Consider the following 15680-nt stretch of genomic DNA (forward strand, 5'->3'; position numbering starts at 1 on the left):
AAGTGGCGTGTTTATGGTGAAAAAATGCCATACATAAAGCTCAAAAAGATTACAAACGGTGAACAACCTAATATGCTTAAACAGTGTAGACACCGGAGCATGCTATCACCTAGCTAAAACTGCTATGAGTAGCGTTATATAGCAAATGATGGGGGAGAGGGGCTACGGAGAAAGGAGGAGCAGGTGGATCATGGTTGTGAGGGAATCTGTAGGGTATTAGTTTTTGGGGGCGGGGGGCAATACAGATTGTCGCGCTGCTAAAGCCGCCCCTCAGTAAAAGAAACAAGAGCAAATTCATTACTCGAACTTCATAGTATATTTAGATTACAGCAGGAAGTTCAAAGTGTAACTGCTGCTGAAAGTTTAGCAAAGTGTACTAATTAAACCATTTCTAAATCATAATATATAGACAAGAAGCTATATATTAAGGAAAACATATTTTATGCTAAAAGAAAAAACATTCCAAAAGTTAAAACAAAAAAAATCTATTTCCCTAATCCACAACCTGCATATTTGATACTTGCACAAGCACGCACATTTGGGTTAGGAAACGACATTAGGTACTCTGCACTCTGTTTCTTCTGACCGTCTTAGTTAGAACTGGCTGACTGGAAAGGCTTTATGAATACCCCCTGTAAGTGTTACTTACATCTACGGACGTTAATAACTAATTCCTGACCTAAACTGCATCTTATTTTGCAAATCAGATCTCTACTTTTGAAAACAGGTTTGATGAGATAGACAGTAAAACTATACAATTATGGCGATTCATGTGCTGGATTTATAGGTTTATGAGAGAGAAAATGCATTATTTTGTGTCAAATCATGCTGCTTTTAAGATCGTTCTTTACTCCACATGAGAAGGAAAATTAAGTATTTGATTTTAGAATGACCTACTTAAGGTGATATGTGAGTAATATTGGATGTGTGTATGATATTTAAACATCTTAGCTACACAGCAATCGAGCACAGCCAGAGGAGGGATATACAAACTAGAGCAGCGCACAACAAATGGATGTAGAAAGAAGATGGACATCAAATAAGAACAGTGAGGGTTAACAGATACTTCCATTAGCCTGTTCCTTGATATCTCTGAGTTTCGTCTTACTACTGCTGTTCTTATAGTTGTGAAATGAACAGTAAGCCAACAAGGCTCAAAAACGTAGGTGACTTTCTGTTGTTTTCATACTTTGCCCTTCCCCTGCCCCTCATCCTCAACTTGGAGGCTGTTGCATGGTGAATCGTGGCAAGTGGGGTAAATACTGTCTTTGAGGGTCAACGTGTCTGTAGCGTCACTTCTGATGCTCGACCGTTTTGATGAAATGACTTCTGTGATAGAGGTTAAGGAGAAAGCAGATGCATAGCAGGAGAAAGCAAGGTTTGCAATGGTGAACGGACGGACTAGGAAAAGAGAACACATGGACGGGACAGGACAGGGGCGACTCTCTGCTAAGGCGGAGGAGCGTCACCCCATTGCTCTCAGAGCAGTGGATGGGAAAAAGGAAAAATAAAATGATATTGACATTGTTATTATCATTTTATTTTTCGTAGCTAACGGCAGGGGCGTAGCTAGAGCTTGTGGCGCCGGGGCTATCCCTTAGATTGCCGCCCTTTACATCCACAGTCCTGTGATTGTGTGCGGTAAAGTCTAGACTCGAATTTTGAATCTCACCTCATTGTCAAATTTCGGGCACAGATATTTCTCACATGTATCATTGGAATGCTAGTTTTACATTGGTCTATTAACTAGTGCAAGTAAGTGTTAACTTTCTGAACTTGCAGTTGTAGAGGGCTGCGCACAGCACCTCAGGCCACTTGCTTAATTATACTGGTGTGATTTTTTAAAATACTTTTAAACATATTTGTCAGCCTGCCTGACTGTTACCGCTATGTGTATCTCACAGGCTCTCCTGTGGCTTGCCCAGCAATCATGCTATCATGCACATGCTCACTAACACGTGCCATCTCACACACAGTACACGCCAACATAGCTGCATGGGCACACTATCATTCCAGCGCGCATACTAACACACGCATAGGCGCAGCATTTCACACAGGCTTCACCACTGAACGCCATCAGACACAGTATAGCACGCATCTCACGCCCATACTGTCACAAAAGCACACACATCATCATAAACCCCATGCTCACTCCACAGAAATGCACATTATTCTCATTTCACACATGGTCTTGCATATCACACCACAGACAGCATCAATCCCACATATACCACCAGAAGCACTGTCAAACAAACCCCTGCTTGCCTTTACACCAGCAAACTCCTTCATCACGCCCTCTCACAACAATTCTTAAAGTCATACACAAGCACACTATAAAAAAACACAACATTGCACATTAGGCTAAAAGTTTGCCCTGGTACCGTCTGCGCTTTTACGTTTGTGTTTATTCATTGGATGTATTCATTCTGAGTAAACTTTTACGTTTGCCTTGTATATTTTTCATCATGAATCACAAACTCACGTGTTGCCGAATGCAGTAAAACACCCATGCTGGTAACTACCACGCAGGCTGGTGGAAGCAGCGCCCGGTCTGGGGTGGGACTGGGCCAGTACTGAGAGCCCGGTGTTCTGGTCTTCATTCTTTCTTCACCAGGGAGTGGAAGAACAGATTATTTTAAGCACAGAGATAAAGCGGAAAACTCTGACCCATAGTGGTTGATATGTCTACTGGGAAAAGTACCGAAGATTGCTCGCCTCATCGGCGTAAATCAATTGCTGGGGCTGACATAGCTGCCAAGGTTTCAGATTGCTTATGGGTGTCATTTTCATAATTTCATCATAATTATGAGTGATATTCAATGACTATGAGTGACATTTTCTGGCGAGCAAAATCAAGAAATGAAGAGAAGGGAAACATATAAATATCAACTATCACAACCATTTGAGCAACAAAAAACTCTAACGAGATCCTAAAACTGCTTTAAAGCACCAGAAATTAATGGGCACTAACTTAGTAAAAAGCAGTAACTGACAGCTAATCCAAATTAAATACAGTTTTGAGAATATGTGTGTTTCATGTTCTTTCATGAAAACTCACTAAACAAAACGGTAATCTTGCTCCAGTCAGAACTCCATTATTCACAAGAGTGATTTTGTCATTTCCATTGGTGCATGAAAACTCTTGGACACACAAAGAATTCAGCCACAGAATTGTCACGCTTTGAGTGTGATGGTCAGTAGTTGCGTTGCTACTCATTGGCAGCATAGCAGGGGGAATGTGTAGTGCAAGCTGCTGTTGTCTGCTGATGAGAGCTCTGATGCATTTTTTATTTTTTTACTGCACCGGAGAACAATTTGAGTTACTTTATAAGTCAGTGGCCCACAGACAAGGCCAGACACACCGACCTCTTACCCCAGTTTTGATCTCGCAGGACGTACTAGCAGAGGCCGGGCTCCTCCATGAGGATCCCAGCTGCAGGGTTCTAAGTCCGCACTCAGCAGCTGAATTGCTGCAGCTGAACCCTGACGGTACACTGAGCCAGCACTGGACGTTCGCTTGTACTGTACCAGAGTGAGAGGCACGCTAGGCCTATAATTTAACTATTCCATGGGGCAATTTTTGACGGCCCGGCCAGGACAAGCAGAAGGCAGTTCTGCAAGCGCCATAATTACAGCTCCGGCTCTGGCGATAAACAGTGCCTTGCTGCTTCCTTACAAAAGAAACTCCCCGCCGTTGGCAGCAGGATGTGACGCCACCCCGTGGCGCCAGCCTTTCATTGTTATCAGCTGCGCCCTGCCCCGGCTGTAATGGTAGGAGGCTCGGAAGCATTGCTCACCTCCATAAAGTCAGGCTGTTTGAACTGCGCTGATTGTAACTGTTGTAGTGATTTGATGTGAGGGGCACTAGGCCCTCATGACGCAACAAGCACACAATGAGGCAGACACGGACACAGCTGTATGAGATGGGTGAATGGGCCCTCAGCGCGTGCACTCAGTCCCTTTTTATTGGCCAGGGTCATCTGACCAATGACGCCTGGTGGTGGGTGGGTGTTGAGTGTGCTGACATCATGCTGAGACACTAGACCGTGTCTTACGATAGTACATCCCTCCCAACCTTAGTTAAGAAAATTAAACTAACTAAAGTCCAACCTGTGGGAAAGAATATAGTTAACACAAAACCCATAACTCAATCACGACGACCCCCACGTAGTCTTCTCCACTGCTGGTCACGTCAAATACTGGCAATGGTGTTTCTTCTTGCCTTGGCAGACTTGCAGCTTGTAAGTGGGCTGTACAGTCTCTTTTGCGCTGTTTCACATCGTGTGAACATGTAGAGGTAAGAATTGCAGGTCCTGAGTGTGTTGCTTTTTCCGCTGGACCGTCCTGGTCAAGTACTTAGTTCACACTGGTGTCGGTTCCTGACGGGATCTTCAGCTGCAGGTTATCCCTCTCACGGATACCCCTCTCTCGTGGGTGTCCCCTCTCACTGGACGACCCGGAGGCCTTTCTGCCAGGTTTCCACTGGACCGGTGGACATGCCGCCTTGCCTCTTCAACATGATGAAGGACGTCGCTACGGGTCCTTTTCTCCGTGTCCGAGTTCCACCTGAAAGGGTGCTGTTGGCACTGGTTCCGTCTTGTGCGACCTTCCGTCTTCCAGGATCTTCAGCGCGAGCTTCAACAGTCCGTCTCTCGTTGGGGACCCGCTGCCACCGGTGTCCCTGAGGCCTCTGCCCCTGGATTTCCGCGGCCCTTGTGTCCGTTCCATCCCAGAGGTGGGTGTTGCCAACAGACCGGCCTGCTCGCTACCGTCATTCCTGGATGACTGTCGGGTTCGCACGTGGATGCTCGCTTCCAGTGATGTTACTTATCCCGGTCGTGCGTGTGGACTTTTGTGCACCTCTCACGTTCTCCTCGGTGTTTCCCCTTTTTGTGTGTCGTAGTGTCTTGGTCCACACTCCTCTTTGCTCTACTCCATTCTCATTGTCTTCTTGTCGTCGTGTTTCTCAGACCTCTTCTCCTTTCCTTCTTTTCGGTGTTGGCAGACGTCCCAATCAGACCTCTTCTCCTTTCTTCTTCTTTGGTGCCACTTAGACCTTCTCCTTTTCTTCTCTTCTCCTTTGTGGCGTCGTGCCACTCCTTCTCCATCTTCCTTTCCTTTGGTGGCGTCGTGCCACTCAGGCTTCCTCACCTTCCTTTTCGCAACGCGGTCTGGTCACCTTGCTGTCTTCCTCTTCCTGGCCAGACTTCTCCAGGCAGCGTGCACTCCGCTTGCTTCCATCCGGTCTTGTCCTGGTTCACGGACACTGTCTCTACTCATCTGTGACTGGACCGTTACATGTTGAATTGTGGTTGTTGAAATTCGTTAGTCGCTGATCGTGGACTGTGTCTTGGTGTTCGAACTTCTTGGACCTCTGGCCGGTCCACTCTGCCGATGATGGCAGGCTATCTTCTGTCCTCTTGTGGGATACTTGCTGTGTTGCGGTTTGTTGACCCTTGCTTCGGTCATCTCCTTTCGCGACCCCCGGTGGGTCGGCTTTTGGTGCGGCCATCTGGCTGGCCGGCTTCTTGGGTGCGCCACGTCGTGTGACTGTCCGGGATACTTCGTGCGACCATCTGAGGGGTCGGCTTTCTTGGGTGACCAGCGGGGTGGTCTTCTGCGTGAGTCCTCACGCTTTGCTGACTTCGGTTTGGTCGCTGTTTGCTCCGTTCCGGTGCTTTAGCGTTGGCGCGCTTTTGTCCGCGCTCTTCCTGTGCTTCTTTGGGTGCGGAGGGTTACGTCACCGCTCCGAGCTTCTTCGTGGTCAGGTTGCTTCCGTTACTTCATGGGGTCCTTGCTTTTGTTCTGGGATCCTGGAGCAGTGTTGGCGATCGTCGCGCTTCTACACTGTGTCGCACTTGCCTGGTGGGGAGTCTCGTGGTGGTGCTCCTTTCTCTTCTTCCGGCAGCGGTGACGGCCTGTGGCCACTAGGCGTCACCGTGCTTTCCGTTGGTGTGGCGTCAGTGCTTCTGGCGGACTGCGCTTCTGCTCCATCGTCCTTCTGGCACGTGGAGTTCCTTCACTCCTTCACTCCTTGCTCTGTTCTGCGCATCGCAGTGCTGTCCTAGTGGGGCTTACTTGTTGCTGGGTGGCGTTCCTGTGCCACGTCTGGCGTTACTGCGTGTGCTTCCTCTGCTGTATTGGGAGTCTGATTGGCTGAGCTGCAGTATGTCCTGGGTTGTCAAAGGCTTGATTGTCCCTTCTAGCCTGCGGTTACAGGAGCTGGCCACTAGGTGTCAGTGTGCTGTTCATTCTCTGGCGATGGACGAACCTCGGCAGGTTCTCAACGCTGCAGGCCTCGTGCACTCTTCAAGCTCTGTCCCCGACTCATCCAGGGCCTGCTTCGGGACTCCTGCAGTCACTTTGTCTTCGGGAGAGACACTGCTCCCAACGGCTGCCGGATTTCAAGGAGACGTCACTTCTCCACAGTGAGTCTTTTCTTATTTTGTTACCCGGGCCGTGCTGGGGGCTATACTGAACGTTCAGCGCCCTGGCAGGGGGGGTTATGCTGGCGTCGCTCCGGTCAGGTTTTTGCTCTCACCCCCACCCAAGGACTCTTCACGTCACTCCAGTGATTTGCCGGTATGGTCCCAGGCTGTGCAGAGGACAAAATACACGTACAGCACGGCGGCCGGTCAGATCACTTTACAGTCACCCCTCGCAGCAATCTTCGTTGCTCTCGGGCTGTGCAGGGGGGGGGGGCTTGTCGTGCGGCCTTACTTAAGTTTGTGCTGGCGGCTGTGCGGGCAGCCATATGCGGGTGGGCTCCGCTTTATGTCTTAGTGCCCGGCAGCTCACCTCATGCTGGGCAGTGCTCCGAGTCTCCTCACTCTTTCTTCACCCCACCGCCGCAGTAGCTTCAGTTATACACTGCGCGGCGGGGGTCGCTGCAGGCAGGCCGCGGGTGGGCTCCGCGAGTCCTGCTTTATTATCGATTTACTTTCTGCCACAGCGGGTGGGCTCCGCTTTCACTGTTCTCTCGCCGCCGCAGCTTCACACTACACATGCTGCGCGGCGGGAACTGGGGACGCTCCTAGCAGGCCGCGGGTGGGCTCCGCTGGCCGTGCTTCACGGTGTGTCGCCTCCCTCGGCCAACGGCTACTCTTGCCACGCGGGTGGGCTCCGCTTAACATAACTTCATGAGGGGGGCAGGCACCCCACAGCGTCCGGGCTCACCTCAGGCCCACGGGCCTCTTCAATATCTACGTCCGTGGCGGGTGGGCTCCGCTGGCTTCCCTCGGGTCCGGCCACCGGTGCGGCCGGTGCAGGTGGGCACTGCCAGGTCCGCTTCTCCAGCGCTGGGGCTCACGTCGTCGCGGCCGGCGCAGGTGGGCTCTGGCCGGTCCGCTTATCGTTCGGCAGACGTGAGGTGCTGGGTGAGCTCCCGGTCACCTCGTGAGGCATCCAGGCCGGGACATGGCACACGCTCCGCGGGCCTCACTGCAGGCCGGCGCCGATCCTGTGGGGGAGGGGGTCGCACGACTTCGCCTCTCAGCTCTCTCCTCTTCCCCCACAATGTTTTCCTTTCAGCTGGCACGCATGGCATTGCGTTACCGCCTCGTCGCCATTGTAGTGATTTGAGGTGAGGGGCGCTAGGCCCTCATGACGCAACAAGCACACAATGAGGCAGACACGGACACAGCTGTATGAGATGGGTGAATGGGCCCTCAGCGCGTGCACTCAGTCCCTTTTTATTGGCCAGGGTCATCTGACCAATGACGCCTGGTGGTGGGTGGGTGTTGAGTGTGCTGACATCATGCTGAGACACTAGACCGTGTCTTACGATAGTACAACTGTGAACTGCCTACCAGCAGCCTCAGCTAAACTAGGAGCGAGTGACTCACGCGAAGGTTGGCCAAACATTATGCACTTGCAGGCAGCATTTACAAGGTGCACGCAGCACTTGCTCTTAACACTGGCGGCGGCCTTTATAATTAATTTTATTATAGAATTTGCGTGTCCCCAAATAAATTATAAAGGCCACCACCAGTGGCGCGCGGCCCCCGTGTTAAGAGCAAGCACACCTTGTAAATGCCTCCGCCCCCAAAATTGTGCCGCATGGGGCAGACCGCCCCGCACGCCCTCCCTAGCTACGCCACTGGCTAACGGGCTGGGTTAGGGTGGAGCAGGGCTGGTGCCACAGCATGGGAGGAGGAGTTTGACCGGCTGTCTTGACAAACATTGATGCGCACTTATCATGTTCTCCACCAGGCTGTAATACACATGCACATGGAGAACATGCACAATCAATCAATCAATCAATCACGACATTTGTATAGCGCGCTACTCACCCGGGCGGGTCTCAAGGCGCTGGGGGAGGGGTGGGTCACTGCTCGAACAGCCAGGTCTTGAGCTGCTTCCTGAACGAGAGATGGTCTTGGGTTCGCCGAAGGTGGGTGGGGAGGGAGTTCCAAGTCTTGGCTGCCAGGTAGGAGAAGGATCTTCCTCCAGCAGTGGCTTTGCGGATGCGTGGTACGGTGGCGAGTGCGTGGCTGGTCGATCGTAGCTGGCGGGTGGGCGTGTAGAAGGTCATGCTGTCGTTGAGGTACTTGGGGCCCAGGTTGTGGAGAGCCTTGTGTGCGTGGGTGAGGAGTCTGAACGTGATTCTCTTGCTGACGGGGAGCCAGTGCAGGTCTCTCAGGTGTCCGGTTATGTGGCTGTGTCGGGGGATGTCGAGGATGAGTCGTGCGGAGGCGTTCTGGATGCGTTGGAGTCTTTTTCGGAGTTTGGCGGTGGTTCCGGCGTAGAGGGTGTTCCCGTATTCTAGTCGGCTGGTGACGAGTGCTTGGGTGACGGTCTTCCTGGTTTCTGTGGGGATCCATCTGAAGATCTTGCGAAGCATGCGCAGGGTGTTGAAGCACGAGGATGAGACGGCGTTGACTTGTCTGGTCATTGACAGGGAGGAGTCCAGGATGAAGCCCAGGTTTCGTGCGTGGTCCGTTGGTTTGGGAGCGGTGCCCAGGGCCGGGGGCCACCAGGAGTCGTCCCAGGCGGAGGGTGATGATTCCAGGATGAGGACTTCCGTCTTGTCTGAGTTCAGTTTAAGGCGGCTGCTTCTCATCCAGTCGGCGACGTCTTTCATCCCTTCGTGTAGGTTGGCTCTGGCGGTGGTGGGGTCGTTGGTGAGGGAGAGGATGAGCTGGGTGTCGTCGGCGTAGGAGATGATGTTGAGGTTGTGCTGGCGTGCGATGGCAGCGAGGGGGCTCATGTAGACGTTGAAGAGGGTTGGGCTGAGTGAGGACCCTTGTGGTACGCCGCAGATGACTTCGGTGGCCTCGGATCTGAATGGGGGAGGCGGACGTTGTTGAGGCGCTTCACTAGTGTGCGGTGGCAGACGGTGTCGAATGCCCGGAGAGGTCCAGGAGGATGAGGGCCGCTGTTTCCCCGTTGTCGATCAGGGTTCTGATGTCGTCGGTGGCGGCGATGAGGGCGGTCTTGGTGCTGTGGTTGGCCCGAAACCCGGACTGCGAGGGGTCGAGGGATCCGTTTGTCTCGAGGAAGGCGGCAAGCTGTTTGTTGACGGTCTTCTCGATGACTTTGGCCGGAAACGGAAGGAGTGAGATGGGACGGTAGTTCTTGAGGTCGGTGGGGTCCGCCGTTGGTTTCTTCAGGAGTGCGGTCAGCTCGGCGTGCTTCCAGCTCTCCGGGAAGGTGGCGGTGTGGAAGGAGGAGTTGATGGTGTCTCTGAGATGGGGTGCGATGGTGGCGTCGGCTTTGTTGAAGACGTGGTGTGGGCACGGGTCGGTTGGTGATCCGGAGTGGATGGTGTTCATCGTGCGGGTGGTGTCTTCGGTGCTGATCGGGGTCCAGTTGCAGAGGGTGGTGGTGGCGGGCTCTGGATCGGTGGTAGGGTGCGTGGTCTGTGCGTCGAAGCTGTTGTGTATGTCGGCGATCTTGCGGTGGAAGAACGAGGCGAGTGAGTTGCAGAGGTCTTGCGAGGGAGTGATGTCGTTGTTTCCGGCGCCGGGGTCGGAGAACTCTTTGACGATGTTGAAGAGTTCCTTGCTGCCGTGGGTGTTGTTGTCCAGTCGTTCTTTGAGTGCCTTCTTCTGGGTGGCGTGGATCAGCTGATGGTGTTTGCGGATGGCGTGCTTGAGAGCGGTCCTGTTGTCTGTGGTGTGGTTGAGCCGCCAGGCTTTCTCGAGGGTGCGGCAGTTCTTCTTGGATTCCTTGAGTTCGTCGGTGAACCAGGGGGTTTTCTTGCTGCCGGGTCTGCTGGGAGGGTTCTTCGGTGGTGCGAGGTCATCGGCGCAGGCGGTAAGCCACTTGGTGAGGTTGTTGGCTGCTTCGTTGGGGTCCGTTTTGCTGGTTGGAGTGTTCTGGCTGAGGGAGGCGGTGAGCTGCTCGGAGGTGATCTTGCTCCAGCATTGGCGGGGGACCTGTTGTGGGTGGTGGTGGGTCGTAGTTATTCTGAAGCTGAAGTGGACGCAGCTGTGGTCTGTCCAGTGGAGTCCGGTGGCGTGGCTGAAGGAGATATGCTTGCTGGATGAGAAGACGGGGTCAAGCGTGTGGCCGGCGTAGTGGGTGGGGGTGTTCACCAGTTGCTTGAGGCCGAGGTTGGCGAGGTTGTCCAGCAGGGCGGTGGTGTTTCTGTCGTTGTTGTTCTCCAGGTGAAAGTTGAGGTCCCCTAGGAGGATGTAGTCGGCAGAGGGAAGGGCGTGTGGGCTGATGAAGTCTGCGATGTCTTCGCTGAATTGTGTGCGTGGTCCCGGTGGTCTGTAGATGAGGGTGCCTCTGAGGGTGGTCTTGGGGTCCGTGTGTATCTGGAAGTGCAGGTGTTCTGCGGTGGTGAGGGTTTCGTCGGAGTTAGTCGAGATGCGGATGGTGTTCTTGTGTACGATGGCGACGCCTCCTCCAGTCTAGTTGACGCGGTCCCTTCGGGTGATCTTGTAGCCGTCCGGGATGGCTATGGCGAAGTCGGGTGCTGAGGAGGCGTTCATCCAGGTTTCGGTGAGGAAGGCGACGTCAGACGCTGTCGCGTCAAGCAGGTCCCAGAGTTCTACGGCGTGCCTGTGGACGGAGCGGGTGTTGAGCAGGATGCATTTCAGGTGCTTGCTGTTGGTGTTGGACTCGGTGGGGGTGGTGCAGGTCCGGTAGCAGGTGAATCGGCAGGCTCTGCAGGCGAAGGGTCAGTGGGTGCGCCTCGGGGTGGCGCGGTAGCAGGCAGGGTTCCGAATGGCATTGAGTGCGTGGAGGGTTGCGGCGTCGTAGGTCTGTCGTGTAGTTTTGCCTCGGCGGTGGGGGCCAGGCGTTCCGGCGCTGGGCGCGGTCCAGGCGCGGACAGGCGTAGATAGGTTTGCCTTTGGCGCGCCTTCGGCGCACAATCGGCGCATCCGCTGCGCGTGACCGCTGCGCGTGCGGGGAGGCATCATAAGAAGGGAGCCGGGAGGGAGGGTCCTCTGGGAGGGGGGAGCGGGGTGCCCAATCGGCTGGCGGGGGGCGGAGCCGCAGGGAAGGCAGCGGCGGGAAAGCGGGGACGCGAGTGCGGGCGGCTCAGCGGCGGCTGGGTCACCTGCAGCAGTAGAAATGCAGGGGGCAGCGCCTGAAGGTCACAGGAGGCACAGGAGGCAGGAACGACCAGCAGTAGGAGCGTGGGAGCGGCCTGGCCTAGGATGGCACAATGGTCGCACAGGCTCCCAGTCCCCATCTGAGCACTGAAACACAGCCCTCAGACCAAACACTACACTGCTAACAGCAGTGTTGTGATTGGCTTAGGAGAGCCAGTGTGCTTTCTGTTTCCAGGATTCGCCAGAAAGAGAAGCAACAATGGAGGAGAGACCACTGTGAAGAGTTAAGTGTTTTAAAAAAAATATTTTATGCCCTCCACCCCGTTCCCTACCAGTCGCCACTGGAGTGGACTGTCCATTTTGAACACTGGCCTTTTCCCGGTGGACTGCAGGCTGCTTTCAGGGCATGATGGGCCGTGGTGAAGGGCAGCACACATGTAGCTAATTATGAAATCACAGAAAATCAGCCTGTTTTATTGATTTAGAGAGATATTATACATGTAGTCATATTCAAAACTTATTCATTCATTATACAATATCAATTACTGTCACATAATCCGAATTAATGTTTATTACATATGAGAATTCCAGGGATGATGGCAATTTCCAGAATATATATATAGTTCATTAGAGAAAAAAAGGGAGAGATAATACATCAAGGCGTTTACACAGACCTAATCTATATGCATTACCCACCCCCAGTTAACCACTTCGTTATTGGTGCCCATCATTTCATGCCCCACTTTTTAGCCTGGTTCCCCTTACATGTACATAGGGCCTGTTCGAGTTTATATACAGCTATAAAACAGGCCAGATATTAATGGAAGCACGGGGGCTTTGGATCCTTCCTTCTAGTTGCAATAAGGAGCCTAATTATAGTAACTGAGATTAATATAATATTAATCTGGGCTTGATCCAGCCCAGCACTGCTGTCATACCCCACCATCATAAGCGAAGGGGTCAATACCACAGTTTTGCCAAAAATCCCCTCCCAGAACATTACCAGTTCTATTTTTCCACCATTTAAATAATTTAGCTGGGGTAAAATATAAATTGTAGATCGTTTCATAGTGCTGTGCCTTTAGATTGGCTGATAAGAGCATTTTCTTTGCTAGCCGCAATGACATATAGATATCTAAATCGTCGTTCTCTAATCTGCTGGCCCATTTAGTTTCTGTTTTTTCGATGTCATCCGGAACTTGCTCCATCATCATACCTTATAGGTGTTTAATTTGACAGATAGGCCTCCCCATAGTCTCACACAATAACATTTTGGCACTAGGGATTGCCTGCCCTGTTTACCAAAAGAAACCTTTATTTACAGGTATTCAAAATACTGCCTGTCCGGAATTCCATACTCTCTTTGTGCCTCAGCAAATAAATATAGTTGGTCTTTTTGGTTGGACATCCCCTACTGTTCTTAAACCTAGTTGCTCCCATTGTTTTCCTAAAGCATCACAAAACCCTGGGGGACATAGTGATGATCTCCAAATGGGTGTATACTTTGTAAATTTCTCGATATTCATATGTTTTAGAATTTTACCCCAAACTTTCCATGCATTCATGATGATCTTAAATCGAACCTTTTTATAGTAACTGGATTCCACCTGGCGGAGCAACAGTGCTCTTGCCCTTTCCCCAAGTGCCAGCTCGTAGATTGTTATTATGTTGTAATAAAGCTTCCCAATAATAAAAGGTAAGATTAGGAGTAGCCCATCCTCCCCGTGCTTGTGGCAGATTAAGAAACTTTAGGGATCTCCTGACCGTACCATATTGCCAGATAAATTGACTAAATATGGAGTCTAGAGTTTTAATTATAGACCCTTCAATTTCTACCAGGTGCGCCCTGAACAAATACAATATCTTGGGGAGCATTGCCATTTTAAGAACGTTAACTTTTCCTATGATGGTGAGGTGCAATGAGCTAATCTGCCTGAGTTCAGTGGCTATTTTATTAGTCAAGGGGTTGAAGTTAATTTGGGTGATCTGATCCATATCTGGACTAACCCTGACCCCGAGATAGTTAGCTGTAGGTACTCGCCGGCTGTCCTGAAAGATTGCATTTTCAGTACAGACTATTTGAGTCTTGGATTTCTGCAGTAAATACCCTGACTCCTTTCCAAATATGGTAGCCATTGGCTTCTATTTCCTTTATTGCTCCCTCAGGGTTAGGTGTTAGTACTGCGATGTCATCCACCTAGGCTAATACTTCAGTATTGAACCCTTGGGTTGTCACTGGTATAATTACCTGATTCTCAATTATCAATTGAATGGACGGATCAATATATAGGGCAAATAAGATTGGGGAACAGGGACATCCCTGCCTTGTTCCCCTTGACACCCTATAGTGTCTGATTCTCTGCCCATCAACTGTAGCTTCGCTTTTGAAACCCTATACATTGCTTTGATTGCAGTGACAACCCGAGTGCCAAATCCCTTGGCTGCCAAGATTCCCCACAGGTACTCTCATGCCACCTGGTCGAGTGCTTTTTCCGCATCCAGGAGGATCATAGCCAGATTGCCATTACTTTCCCTGGCAATATCGAACAGGGCCACGGCTCATCTTACATGGTCAGTTGTATCTTTACCGGGTACAAAGCTGTGTTGCCAGGGAAACACAAGACTGGCTATGACCCCCTGGAAACGATTTGTCAACATTTTGGAATACATTTTTGCATCCTCATTAATTAGAGAGATGGGTCTGTATGAAGTAGGCTTGAAAGGTGGTTCATCTTTCTTAGGGAAAATAACGATATTGGTACCCTTCCAAGAGTCTGGTGGGTTCCCAGAATATTGTAACCCCCAGAACAGATCCCAAAGCAGGTGGGCTAGCTCTTCTTGGGAAGATTTTATAAAATTACGATGGGATCTTGTCAGGACCTGCTGCCTTGCCCGAGGTCAGCTGCTGTATCGCTGTTTGTGTCTTCTCAAATGTGAATTCAGACTCCAGCCTATCTCTTGGATCCCCCCTAGCCTCCTATACTCTTTACTGGTCCTCACAAATAGATTTCCGTGGGGGCCCTCTTTCTCCTCCATATAGAGGCCTTGATAAAACGTATGGAATACATCAACTATATCCCCCAGATCTGTATATGAGGTCCCCCACTTGTTATTGTGGATATCTGGCTCTTCATTGTTTTTTGTCTTGTCTTTAAGGCTAGAATTCTCCCAACTGTTTCCCCGTACGCGTAGCTCTCCACCCTATGAGTCTGATATCCTGCTACTGAGAATAGTGTGACCCTATCTCAGATTTAGTCAGAGTGATGTCTAGCTGAGTTGTGGCTGCTTCCATCCCCCGCACTATCTTAACCAAATGCTCTCTCTCGAAATCCTGGAGCTTAGCGCACATTTGTTTAATCTTCTTCTCTTGTTGCTGTTTTTTTATTAGAAACAAAGCTTACCATCTCCCCCCTTAGTCCTGCCTTGAACACGTCCCAAACCGTATTGCGCGAGCCACTTTATCTATTCATATTAAAGAATTCTGTTATCCACGTTTTAAAATGACAAACATCTTCCTGATCCACCAGCAATTTCCGGTCGAACGCCCATTGTGATTGCTGCATATATATTTGCTGCAATCTTAGCCCTAAAATCAAGGGATTGTGATACGACATTATTTTGGTAGCATTTCTATCTTTGCCCCTCCCAAGGTCTGTTTCGAGATAAAAAAATAATCCAGCCTGACGTATTTCTGGTGAGGGTAGGAAAAATATGTATATCCAGCCTGTGTGTTTTGATGCACTCAAAAAGTATCATATTTTCATCTTTTTTCTCGGATTGAAAGATCAAGATGTAAATACCTGAAAGCCAGAAATCCTGCTCTTATTCGGTAATTGCTTCTCATTTCATGGTAGGAAATACAAAGTAAGGCAGCATGAAAAGCAGAAATGTGTTGTTAATGGCATACATTAGTTATGCTCCAGATGCTGAATCTAGAAAGGTCAACGCATATGATATCAATGGGTGGGAATAGGGTAGACTTCAATCTTTTGTTGAGGTGTTATATTCATACAATGCAAAAAATGTACATCCATCATTAGGTTCTATGTTATCCTTCTCTTATTTCCAGGAATGGTGTGTCCTCTGATAGCTGAGACTTTTGAATAGTGCCATTGGTTTTTGTTATCAGCACAGTCAGATCCCAATTCTACAAATTGCGAAAGTCTGCACAGA

The sequence above is a fragment of the Lissotriton helveticus genome, chromosome 9 (genome assembly GCF_964261635.1).
Source record: "Lissotriton helveticus chromosome 9, aLisHel1.1, whole genome shotgun sequence".
NCBI lineage: Eukaryota > Metazoa > Chordata > Amphibia > Caudata > Salamandridae > Lissotriton > Lissotriton helveticus.